Consider the following 14,048-nt stretch of genomic DNA (forward strand, 5'->3'; position numbering starts at 1 on the left):
TTTTATGTTCCTTTCTGGTCTTTCCTGCTGTCAACGGAGCAGAAATGACAAACAAAGCTGATCCTGATTGGTCCTTGTGTGTGCATTTAAAATGCTGATCAGAGAAATGCTCATAGAAAGAACCTTATAGAGCCAAGCTAGAGTTCAACTTTGTATATAAAACCTTTTCTGTTTTTTAAATAAAAAGTCTTAAAATGTAAACAACTTATACAAAAACATCACATAATGTAAATAAGTTGTCATTTAATATGTCAATAACTCAATTTTGACAAAAATCTCATACCTTCCTCATAGAACCTTGTAATTAAGGTGACAAAATGCTTTCACACAGTATGTTTCCATTTTCAGTTTAGTTTAAGTGATTGTTGTTAACAAATGAAGCCTTATTGTAAATGTGCAATGTGAACAATAGCCCTAAAGATAATTATAATATTTTAGTCAATATCTCAGGCATGTTGTAGGCCAGATTAACATGTGAATGTACTGTATGTATATTTCAAATTTAATAGACGTTTAGGCTTTCTAAAAGTTCAAATAATACATGTTTATTAACATGTATTCAGTAATTTGAAGTGCCCACAATCACAATATGATTTGAGACACAATAACGATGATTCGTTATCGCAGTAATGAAATTTTAATATACAGTGCTTAACATATATGAGTACACCCCCACAAATCTCTCATTTAAATTAGTATTTTCTCTAGGATGCTTTACAATATCATATTTGTGCATATACATTAGATTAGTCTGTACTGAAGCCAAACCTGGAGCTTATCTAACAAAATAACTTACAGTAATGTTCTAAAATTTCTTGTTAAAATTAACTTTAAAAAGTGTGTATTCTCTTATTTGTAGAGTGTGTTTATCTGTGTGCTTTTGGAGCAGTTCCACTCTATGTAAATCTCTACATGGAGTCGTGTGCCACTCTGCCCCATCTCCTCAATTAGGACTCTAAGCAGCAACATAGTCATGGGGCACGTATCCAATTTAGACTTGACCGCAAATCAAAGCACATTATGTTAGCTGACCAATCAGAGCCTCTAGGAACTAGGAAAAAAACGTCATTTTCATAATCAAAGTAGGATATATGAAAATGATAATGTCTAAAGGTGAACATGAGCACACATTGCATTGCATCTTATAAACACAACCAAGTCTTAAAAATACACTGTGGACCATTCCTTTAATGAAAAAAACAACTAACATAATAATTTATCTCAAATGCCATACAAACTATTAAGCTATTTGAACCCTGTCATCTTAAGCGGTCCTCAAACAATATGACCCGTAAACCCTAAACCATCTGTAATTTTACATAATGAATAAATTCTAAAATGGTCTTTTTAATAAAAACAACTCATTTAATAAAAAAAAATTATTATTACAGTAGAAAAACAGTGGTTTTGTGTTGCTGTTGTGTTATAATATACTAAATTATCAATCATGGGTTTGATCCCAGTGAACAAGTGCTTTTGTAAAATGTGTATCTTGAATAGACAATGCTAAATACCACATATATGACCACATATGATCTTGCATCTTAATTGGTTACACCATTCACACATGTGATTTTGTTGTTTGTGATGTGTGTGTGTGTGTGTGTGTGTGTGTGTGTGTGTGTGTGTGTGTGTGTGTGTGTGTGTGTGTGTGTGTGTGTGTGTGTGTGTGTGTGTGTGTGTGTGTGTGTGTTTGTGTAATAATGTGTGTGTAGACAGGGTGAATCCTCAGGGCAGAAATCATTACAAGCCTACAGCAGAAAGAGAAGAAAGGCTGCAAGTGAGCATTTTAGAGGTGAGCAGGATGCATGTCAGCAGCAAAGAGATTAGAAAGAAACACCTGCCATCAGTGCACACAGAAACACTACATTTGAAACATTTTACTTTCTTAAAGAAATCAGTTCCATTTAAATCAGTTACCAGCATTGGCTCAGTTTATTTTCATATTAATTGTGAGACCTGCAGTATAGCACTAATGACAATGCGTTTTTACTTAACTCATTCAAAGAGAAGTCTTAAAAATATCTTTATTGATTGTTACTTAAACCGACAGTTATTTCTAGAAGTCAAAATAAGCATGCACATAGTAAACCTGATATACTAAATTTTGCATTAAATTATTATGATTATTGAGTGATACAAAATATCTATGCTCTCTTCTACTTTTTTATTTAAGAGGTTTTGGGTATACAGTGATTTTTAAAGGCATTAATATTTAATCGCATTTAAGTCATTCCAAACCTTCTGCTATTTTGGTTCCAGTATTTTTGTTGTTTGTGGCTTTCGTTGCACAGTTGAACCATTTGTGTTCTGCAGAGGAAGAAAAAAGTCATAACTGATTGTTAAAGGGATAGTCATCATAAAAAACTGTCATCATTTACACACCCTTTACTTGTTTAACCTTTATGATTTTATTTCTTCTATTAAACACAGTAGAATATATATTTTAAAAAAAATGTTGGAATCCTTTGTAACCAAATGTTGTAACCATTGACTTCTATAGTATTTGTTTTAGAGGGTAAATCAAAACTTCACCCAAAATGAAAAGTTTACCAAAGATTGCTAAGAATACTATAAATAGAAAGTGATTTTATATGCAAAGAAAGCAAATTAAATTCAAGACAAGGGTCCACTTAATGTTGAAGGATATACAGTAGCTCTAGTGAACATATGGGTGAAATATTTATTAAGCATCTCTGAATCAACCTAAATTCAACATTATTACATTTAATACACAGCCTCGGTTTAAGGTTTTGACCATTTTCATGACACGATATTCTTGTATCATATTAAAGTATAGGCAAATTTCACAAATTACACACAAATTAATATATGTGAGCTTAATAATGTTGTTAATAATGTTCAACTTCCTGCACAGACTAGCTGTGTTGTCAGATAGTAATTTAGTTGCAAAACTCAAGAATTTGATTGTCTGAATATAAGAACTTACAAATCTCCTGATTGGCACACACAGACAATAATCAAAAACCTGGGTTTTAAATTCAAAGTTGCAGATTGATAGTTATATATTTGGCTAATTGCACTTGTTGTAAATGCAGATGCGGGAGAACTGCAAGGATGGGGGAAGGGATGACGTTGTTTTATTGAGTGAGTCTTCACTGCTGTTATGTTCACTAGTGAGAAGAGCCGGAGAAAACTCCCTTTTATTCACCCGAACTATATATCCCATCATGCCCTGCAGTCACACACAGGTTTCAGGTCAACTACCAATTACACACACATACAGCTGAAGCTGATCATAACATCTGCAGCCAGTACCACGATGATGTACTGGATTACGACCAATATGTTGTGGACGCGCATGTGCAAGTGGTTGTTGCTAAAATGAGAATTATATTGATTATTAAATTATTCATTTCATTATGTGGTATTGACATCGGGACCTACACCAACCCGAAACCAAACCCTCACAGCAGCATGAACATTAAAACGTCCACTACGTATTGTGATCATGCTATAAACTGCAGCGAGAGCATCTTGGATTTATTGGCTAATACCTGACCAATGAACAATGACAATCAGTGTGATTTGGTGTGCGGAATAAACAATTTGTATGAATATGCAAGTTTTTTTGTTTTTTTTTACATTTTAAATATGAAAATGTTTTTGTAAAATATGATTCCTTACGCAACATTTTGTAAAGCAGTAAAAAACAGCAATGTCATTTTATTGGTTAGAGATATATATCTTTGTGATAACATCACTACACGGTGCAGCTTGCAGCTTTTTGGTGTTCAGCTATACCTGTCAACCCTCGTTTTTCCAGGATTCTCCCATATTTTACAATTCTATCATAGCTATCGTCCTGTTAAGTTATTTTTCCCTGTATTTCTCCCTTATTTTTAATCTTTCTATGAAAGGTGACAAAAAACACTAAAGAAACGATCCTCCCTATACACAACACATACCGTCGAACCACTAGCGGACGCCCCTTGCTCCTAAATGTGAGTCTGTTCTGTGGCTTTATTTTATTTAGGCATGACAATACTTTGAAAGAACAGTGAGATTCCCTTCCTTTCCATTATAGGCGCTGTTGCCCCACCTGTGCAATCTTCAAAACAGTCAGTTTATGTAAAGATGCATGACTGCAAGACGCGCAATGTTGACAGGTATGTGTTCTGCCAGTAGGATGACCACACACCCCACTTCCAAAAAATTATAAACTCAAGTTGGCCAAGAAAAAAAATATATAGAGAGAGAAAAAAACTACATTGTGTTTATTGACTTGACTTTATTCATTTATTAAATCAAAACAAACAACAGTTTGTCTTTGTAGCACTGAGTACACCTTACTGTGTACCTTACAGGTTACCACTTTTTGAGCATCTACAGGTTCTTGTCTGCTAACTCCTAAATAGCAGGATTTCAGGGATTGGAAGAGATACTGAGCCTCATGAGCTTATTACTGATTCCACTAGTGACCTACTACATGTCCAATTTGTGCCCTGGACATGTTGCTTAATGCCAGTCTGCTTCATGGCAGCTATTCTGGAAAATACTGCTGTATTGTACTTTAGGTACAATGTTTGTTGGTCATTGCAAGACATTGTACAGTACAGAAAATTAGAAACAAAATGCTTTTGCTACTCATTAATAGATTATTTTCACCCCCCCCCCCTACCCCGCCCCCCCACACCGCGCATTTGTCATTCCTTTCACCCTCATCTCGAATCTTCCTGTAAAAACAGAAAATGCATTCAACCAGACAACTCACTAAATAGACCATTTCTTACTCATTTAATGTGTTTTTTTATTGTTGTTTTCTTTTTTTAAGTAACATTGGCATCTGCGACACTTGTTCCTTTGTTCAGTTTTCTACTTGATTTCTGCATCGCAGTTCATCAGACACAACGATGGCAGCTCACTTGTTCTAAACAGCATTTGTTGTGACAGGCTGAGGTCTGGTGGGTCAAAACTGCATTGTTCAATCTGCCAAATCCAAAATATGTGCTGGCGTCCCTCCAAGATCATCACCCCATGATTTGTTTTTATTCCAGGGACAGATGATATAAGAAGAGTGTATTTGTAAGGCTTTCTGTGGGGCTGATGAATTTGAATCAAAATGAGGGGTTGAGATAGAGTGCAGGAAAAGAAGGAGACATACAGATGGAAACATTTCTGTCATCCTCGCAAAAAAAAAAAAAAAAAAAAAAAACTTTTACAGTATGCATAAACTGCACATGAAAAGGTCACAGTGGCTTCACTAATGAAGTTTTGTGTGTGTGTGTGTGTGTGTGTGTGTGGGGGGGGGGGGGGGGGGGGTGGGGTATTGGATTGGTGGGAGCGATGCATGTGTGGTGTTTGTTTGTCTGGGTAAGTCCCATCAGCAAAAAGGCTGCATCAGTTTTTAGTTGACCCTTTAACCAAGGTCAATACAAATTGACCTCATAGACGGAACTTTACATTTTTTAATTATCATGTCACACTTGTACAGTGTTGAAAGTATTTTTAAAACACATTTTAAAATGTTTTACAGCCTACAATTATGTTTAGTCATGAAGAGAAAAAAAATAAGGTTTTTCCTTTTTATTATGCAAGTTCTTTGCAGTTTTTAAAATGTTTTCTTTTTTTATTCATTCATTCATTAATTTTCTTACAGCTTAGTCCTCTTATCCATTAAGGGTCGCCACACCGTAATGAACCACCAACTTATCCAGCATATTTTACACAGCGGATGCCCTTTCAGCTGCAACCTAGTTATGGAAAACACCCATACACTCTTATATGCACACCCTCACACACCAATTTAGTTTATTCAATTCACCTATAGCACATGTCTTTGGACTATGGGGGAACCTGGAGCACCCGGAGGAAAACCCACACCAACATGAAGAGAACATGCAAATTCCATACAGAAATGCCAACTGACCCCGCTGAGACTTAAACCAGCACCCTTCTTGCTAAGAGGCAAAAGTGCTAACCACTGAGACACTAGCCCCTTTCACACAGTGATACCGGAAAATATCCGGAAAATTTACGGAACGACTTTACCGGTATGTTCAAAAAAGCACTGTTCACACAGGCGAGGACGTTACGGAAATTTTCCGGAAAAGAGCATTCACACATCCATTCCAAAATACCGGTAAATTCTGACATCATTCACCACAAATGAGCTTTAAACGGCTACGCTTGTATTTGTAAACATTTGACTAAATTACAAACTCTTTTGATGATCAATATTGTAAACAACTTTCACAGGATCATATTCGCATGTCGAGATTTTCATAATATGTGCGTGTGCTGCCGCTCACAGGCTGTTTCATGGGCACACGCAAAGCTTGAAGGTAAACAAACAACGGCTTATCATAAGCATCTTATCGATGATTATTTGCACAGTTGGCATTAAGGAGAACATATAAACGTGATCTGACTAACTTCTAGCAGCTAAATGCGTCTGGAAAAATATTCAAAGGCTTTTATTCTCACAAACCGCGCGGAGGTAAATGCGTCTGACTGTTGTGATTGGCTAAAGCAGAAGTCTTACGTCAGCACGTTCTAGACGTGCACGCGCTTATTCCGGAAATATTCCTTCTGCGTTCACACAGCGCAGCAGTCCGGCAAATTGCCGGTAATGTTACAACTTCTCTTTCCGGAAAATAGCCAGAACGAATTTACCGGTATTTTCAAAAAGGACCTGTTCACACATACAACCTTTCCGGAAAATTGCCGGTAATTTTCCGGAAAGGTCTGTATGTGTGAAAGGGGCTACTGTGTCACTCTGTTATTATTATTATTATTATTATTATTATTATTATTATTATTATTATTAATCATACTACTAATAATAATAATTATTATTATTTAAAAAAGTTTTTAAAAAAATACATTTCTCATAAAACCTTTTTGTCAACTTTACGTCAATGTCAATAATAAAAGTGTTCCCCTTAAAATGTTTCTCTAAAATTTTCAGTGCAATTCAAACAATAAACAATTACTAATGTTGTGATTTACAGTAAGGTAGATTTATTTAAACATACATTGAAAAATGAAGAAATTACTAACAGTTTAGTTTAAAAATAATACATATTTAATGCACTGTGTACATTTAAAAAATATATATATATGTTCAAGTTTGGGTGTCACGGTGGTGCAGTGGGTAGAATGATCACCTCACAGCAAGATGGTTGCTGGTTTGAGCCCCAGCTGGGTCCGTTGGCATTTCTGTGTGGAGTTTGCATGTTCTCCCCGTGTTTGGGTGGGTTTCCTCCGGTTGCTCCAGTTTCCCCCACAGTCCAAAGACAGAGATAAGCTGAATTGGCCATAGTGTATGTGTTGCGTCTAGAAAGCGCATCCGCTGCGTAAAACATCTGCTGGATTAGTTGGTGGTTCATTTTGCTGTGGCGACCCCTAATAAATGAAGGGACTGAGCCAAAAAAACATTAATGAATTAATGAATGTTCAAGTTATTTTCCAACTAAAGACATGTGGACATTTTTTTATGTTTTGCTCGAAATAAATATAACTTCATGGCATATATTGTTTTCGAGGTCAACATACCTTTTTTGCTAATTCAAATCAAATCACTTTTACTGTCACATTATCAGCAGCACGTGTGCTATGATGAGTGAAAAGCCTAGGTGCAGGCTCTAGACAGTGCAAAATGCAACAACACTCTCAAAAAACAAAACGATATACAATTAGCAATGTTGACAGTAAATGCATTCAACCAGACAGCTCACTAAATAGACTACTTCTCACTCCGTTAGGGTGTTTCATGTTCTATAATAACTAGTAAAGAAACTAAAAACTATGTTTGATTCAGAGTAATGACTGTTTATTTATTATAATTCCTGATTGCTAATAATAATATTGCTAATAATAATCATTTAAACTAAAAATAAAAATGTACAAAGCATGAATGACATGTTATTCACGTTGTGTGAATGAAATAAACACTGAACAGCCATTGGAGCCACATTGTACAACTGTAGAAGTGCTAATTAAACATTACTGTTTCTGTCAATGATTTCAGCCCTTTAAAACCATTTCGACAAAAATTTCAGTAGCCAAAATATTGATACATCTCTTAATTTCACTATAGCAATAAGATTAAAGCAGCATTGTAAATGTTAATAGTTATAGTGAATTGTCTTCACGATGCATTGCAAGAATTGTGCCGTGTGTAGAAATCTCAGGCAAAATCGCAGCCTTTATCACAGAATAATCACTGTAATTGTGTCCTAATTGTATACTGTCAGCGTGAGAAATGCGTACAGAGCTATTTTGAATAACAGAGGTCTTTTTTCTCCAACATGCACAGCAACTGCACATTAAACATGCACAATGGGAGTAGACAGAGCATTCGGCGTGATCCTTTTTTATAGATTGTCATTAACGTGCACTAAAACACGCAGAAAATATGTCATAATAGGTATACACTTGAGGTTTTCCAAGACAACTTTAATTTCCTAAATTAGATTTTTTTTCCTGTAGTGAAACCACAGTAGCTGTCCAATTATTGCTTTATTTAGTGCTTATTTTTTATTCTCTTGTACAGTATTAGGGCCCTGCACGGGCAATAAAAACAATGTGTTTATTAGAAAGTTTATTGGAAGATTGTATAGAAGCAGTGTTTAATTAGAAATGCATCATTTTGTAGTTGTTTTTCAGTCTGCTTCTGTTGTGATGTCATTATCCAGTTCTTTGAAATCAATTTCCCCTCCAGGATTTTGAGAATTCATTCATGAGTGTAACTTATGAAGAAAAAAAGGTCAAAGCATATTTGAGGGGGCAAAAACAGTAATATATTAGATTTGTTGCTGAACTCACAGATGTTGCTGATGTTTCACATACTGAGAAATAGATTCATTCCATCTTAACAGCATTGGGAAGTAATTTCCCTGTGTGCTGAGGATCAACTCTATGAGATTTGCCTCGCATACAAGGGGAAATGATAATCAATTTCAATGTTAAATTATAAACCTTTATAAATATGCGGATTTCCAAAGCTACAGCCAGCTTGTAAGAGCATTAAGATGAATCAAAAGATGTTGAGCATCTGAAGATGCTGCATAGTGAACACACAAGCTTTTTTTTTCTCCATGTTGTTGCCATGGTGATGTTCCTTGAACACCCTCTTTCGTTTGTATATGGATTAGTTGCCCTATTGGTGCCCTTGTCGCAATGTGAATAGGACAGTTTGTCTTGCACCGTTCTGTTATCCTTGTTACATAATTCAATGTTGAAGAATGTTGTGACATATAATCTTGGTGTAAGAATACTATACTATGTAAATGAAGGTTTCAGACAGATGGCTGACTGTCAAGTGTTGTTTTGGCAAGCTCAGGCATGGCTGCAGAGAGACTTGTGTGCATCATAAAATATACTATCATAACAAGAGGAGGGCAGGATGAGTATGTCTTCACTGTAGTGATTGACTGTTGACTGGGTTGTATTTCTCGAAGATGTCAAGAGAATCTGTACACCAAAGGCATTTTTGCAGCCATGTAGCACATTTAAATGTAAAAATTGTGGTTAAGAAATAGCTCAATCACACTCAAAAATGACCTTTACTTATATAAAATGAATTGAATCAACACAATGCTTTTGCGTTTTTTGGGACAACTCAATTGTTTAATGCTCAATCTACTTAAATTTGTAAAAACGATTAAGTTAACTTAATCAATTTGTGTTGGGACAACGTGAGGTAGTCCAGCATTTTACAGTGCAATAATTAAAATTATGTCAATAATTACTAGTGGTGGATTGTTATCGGCTTTAACGTGCTGCGCTAACGCGAGACTCTTATTGCGCGATAAAAAAATATCGCTGTTAATCTAGTCATAAAGTTGAGTTGGGAGTTAAGTTTATTCTATGTAAGCTATGATAACTTTCACCTTGATATTTAAGCGCAGATGTATACCTGACCAGTGAGCCGTCTGACAAAAAGTACCATTCTGAAACAAATCAGCAGGATGCCCTTCTGGATCTTTCACTTATGCCGAGTTCAGACTGCATGATTTCAGCTCTGATTTTGAATCGCCAACAGGTTTTGAGAAATCGCCAACAAATGCCTGAAATCACAGGTAAATCGGTGCTCGTTCACGTGAGTGACAATCACAACTATCAAACTATCAAAAACTATCAAAGACGCGATATGACAGAATCGCCGATGAGTCGTAGACACCTGTGAGATATTTGGTGTGCTAAATATCTGGAGCTGTCGGCGATTCAAATCATGCTGTGCGAAATGTATTCTGACTGAAAATAACATTAGCGATCACCTACAGCCAATGAGAGAGCAGCATTCACTAGTATGGGTACCTGCAGGCCAGTGGGAGGTTGGGGGAGAAGTTAAAAGCGCTCATTTTCAGTTTATTTGGACCCAAGAAATGGAAGAAAAACTATTGGAAATTTGGCAGGAGCAGCCATGTCTGTTTGACGTGTCGTCTGAGTACTACCACAACCAGATCGAAAAGAAAAAAAAAAGGGTAACACTTTACAATAACTACACACTATAAATCATTTATTAAGCATTAGCAAATAGTGAACTCATTATTTGTTAAGCATTAAATCTACATTAATAAGTGTTAGTAAGCCGTTTATAACTGCAGCTACAAATGCTCCATTCTTGACTTATAAGCACCTATATAATGCGTTTAATGATTGTATTTTCATACTTAGTTAATGATTTATTTTTCATTACTAAATTAAGTATCGAATAATTTACAAACTGTTTGTATTTAAGAGTAGTTGAGGGTTTTTAGGATCATTCAGAATGAGTTAGTAAATTATTAATAAACTAATAAAATCAACATTTATGTCTTATTATTCAGGCATATATTAATGGTTACTATATATGTTAATAAATACCTTATTAACTCAACTTCATGCAGTTTTGTGACCTAATCTAAAGTGAGGATGAACAAAGGTTCCAGGAGTTTTGAACTATATAATTTTAGTTTCTGGGTGAACTAAACCTTTAAGCATGAATGTTAAACTGGTGAAAACTAAATGTATTTTGTACTTTCTTTCATAAGCTTTTCACATGACAAGAAAAAAAAAAAAACTCAGAAAATCTGAATAAAGACACTCCTTTGCACCCAGCAGAACTAATATCACTCAACACATTGGAAACCATAGGAATCGATGGAAGACAAAAAAAATAAATAAACAAAAATTAAACAAAACATGTACAGTCATGGACCGAAATGTTGGTAATCTTCCACTTGAAGAACGAAAAACTGAAGAACACTATGATTCTAACTACAGGGTGTACAGAGGTGTAGTTTGAAATGTACAAGTTTGTGATGCAGGTTGTGAATGTTTTTTTGGAACAATAACAATAAAAACCTGAGACACAAGCAGCTGTGTAGAGATGTCCAAGATTCAAGCACAATAGTCAAACATGCTTTTGATTACATGTAAAACACAACAGAAAATAACAGTTTTGTCTTTCTAACACTTGATACTGTAACCTAAAATAGAATTTTCCCACACTTTTTTTCTGCATTCAAATTTTGACAGTGCAGGGATTACATTGACCCTAGAGAGCGTTTTGTGAACATTTGCGTTCCTGCGTGACACAGTCCACCTACTAATTAGCCAATAATTGACCTTAGCCTCACAGTAGTGCCCCCATTACTTGGGCCCCACACCAGGGACGGGGGGTGTAAAGGGCCACAGACTGGCAGAGGAGGTGCTGGCATTTGGATAATTGCTGTCAAATCTAATTAAAGCTCCTCGTTGGGATGACACAGACTCGCACAGATTTTTTTTTTTATCATCTCAGCTCTTTCGCTTGCTTATACTTATTCTTGATCAGTGGAAAGAGTTGTGGAAAATGTATTGCACTAGAATGAATCTAATAGTTATAATAGACAAGAAAAACATCAGGAGGATTGAACTGAGCATGCTTGTTTTTCTAATTGGCCATCACTATCCATATGAATAAGAGAATTAATGTGATTACTATGGCCATTAAGCTTCTTTGCAGACTTCATTGAGATCAATGGATCCCTGGCTGACAACACTGACTGAAAGAGTATTATAAAAGAAGAGGAAAATAAAGATATTCTGAAAAGGTCAGGATGAATTTTAATAGACTTGTAAAGATAGTTATTATCTGGCTGTACATACAGTACAATTGGAACATAAACTGAAGTTTTTAGTTTAATTTAAAGAAAACATCAAAAATACTTTTAAAAATTATTTTTGTTGTTTGTTTTGTCAAGTTATGTTTGTAGATTTTATTTGCAAGGCCATTTTCTGAAAACTCCAAGCAGTACTTACTGTTAAGTGCCACATCATTATTTTCATATCTTTATTCTGTAGGTTTTTACAGAGGATTATGTTCATACATTATAGGCCATAATATATAACATTTTTTATTGTGCACAACAATCATGAATATGTGCTTTTTATGTTACTTTTCTGAGTATCTTCAGAATTATGCAGTGATAAAAAGAGAATATAAAATCTATTTAAACCTTTAACTCTAAGTTTCAAAAAAATTAAACAATAATTTCCCTCCCGTTTGCAAGGCGAGAGGGGAGTTTGAGCTCAGGTAGATCTTGAGAACTCCCCTGCTGTAGTAGCTAATCAACAGATAGTGATTGCTCTTAAGAGATAACTACTTACTAGTAGCATTTTCGTGATGCCGATTTGGATTAGTCAATTAACTTATGTTGCATGTTTTTGGATGGTGGGAGGACACTGGGGATCCTGGGGGAAACCCACGTTAGCATGGGGAGAACATGTAAACTCTGCACAGAAACGTCGGCTGGCTTGGTAAAGACTAGAACCAGAGACGTTCTTGCTGTGAAGCAACAGTGCTAACCACTGTGCCACCATGCCACCCATCTAGAAAAGGAGGAGGAGTAAGGGTGGAAGGGGGATTCTTCAAAATAAAAATGGCTGTTGTGGAACTTAGGGTATTTATAGTGGCTTAGGAATTGTCTAATTAGTGAATCATAAATTGATTGCTGCAAGCAATCATGAGCATGTGATCCTCTCGAAATTAGTTACTAAATAAACTTCTCTTTATACCTGATAGTTTGCATTTATTTTTGTGTTAGAAGTGTGTGAAAATTAGCACATTTTTCGTTAAATAATGCCCATTTTAATTTTTGAACATAACAGAAAATAAACTACAGAAAGGTGAAGGAGGGCAGGTTTTTAGACTAATATCAAGAAAAAATCCAAAATACTTTTTTTATTATTGGCTTGTTGGATTTTATCAAGTTACGTCTGAAGATTTTCTGAAAATTAGCACACATTTACGGTATTTAACATACTGCAATTACAAAATACGCAAGCAAAATAAGAAAAGATTTTCATCTGTTTGACAGCATGCATACACATTAAAAAAGTATGCTGCATTTTCACACAATGCAAAATTTTTTTATAAAAAACGTACTGCATTTTCTTATAGCGCAAACAAATAACAAAAACGTGCTTCATTTTTTCACAACACTTGCAAAAGCAACAAAACACAACAGAGATGTTTTAAGGGGACCCAAAAACGTAATGGACACCGGTGTGCCATGACTATTGCTCAGTGGAGTTGTAGGTGATCTTTGAAATGTGAGTTTTTGTTTGTTTAACATTATGATTTCCATATTTTTTGTATTTTATTAGCCTAAATAACCATAACCTAAACAGAGTGGAGGAACTATGATGTCACCCTGTAGGCTGATCGGCTGCTAGCATAAAACTGGTTCCCTCAATAAAAATCCTATAGGATTTTCCCATAGGCTTTTTGGAGATTGCAAATAGTGTTCAAACACTGTTCATTACACTTACACGTTTTGTCCAGCCGGATAATTCTCACACGAAAATAAAACTTTGAGCACTTTTAGATTTTAAATGCAAACGCAAGGTTGTTGTAAAAGTTTTAAAACTGTATGTATAAATGTGCTAACAGTATTAGGACTTTAAATAAGTGTATCTCTTGCGTGCACACAGCTTGCTTACCTTAGTAACAGATGACAAAAATGAGCCCAAACAGTCACATATGCTATAAATTTTAAGGAGGAGTGTATTATGACAGAGTTAAATGACATGTGTTCAGAAGAAGGAAAAAAGGG

The 14,048-nt window shown here is 35.3% G+C and overlaps 1 protein-coding gene across 13 annotated transcripts in view; it reads left to right on the top strand.

Moving 5' to 3' along the window:
• pomgnt1 (protein O-linked mannose N-acetylglucosaminyltransferase 1 (beta 1,2-)) overlaps positions 1 to 14,048 on the top strand; it is a 125,358-nt gene that overhangs the window by 65,631 nt on the left and 45,679 nt on the right. For 2 of the 13 annotated variants that reach the window (XM_073953313.1, XM_073953307.1), the window contains exons 3-5: positions 860 to 1,003; positions 1,716 to 1,795; positions 4,049 to 4,130. The exons of 3 other annotated variants lie outside the window; for them this stretch is intronic. The gene's annotated coding sequence lies outside the window, so the exon portion shown is untranslated. Of the gene's footprint in view, positions 1 to 859; positions 1,004 to 1,715; positions 1,796 to 3,059; positions 3,109 to 3,881; positions 3,966 to 4,048; positions 4,131 to 14,048 lie in introns of all 13 variants that reach the window. 8 more of the 13 variants (XM_073953316.1, XM_073953311.1, XM_073953318.1 and 5 more) reach the window with 6 other exon arrangements.

Source organism: Danio rerio, chromosome 6 (genome assembly GCF_049306965.1).
Source record: "Danio rerio strain Tuebingen ecotype United States chromosome 6, GRCz12tu, whole genome shotgun sequence".
Classification (NCBI taxonomy): Eukaryota; Metazoa; Chordata; class Actinopteri; order Cypriniformes; family Danionidae; genus Danio; species Danio rerio.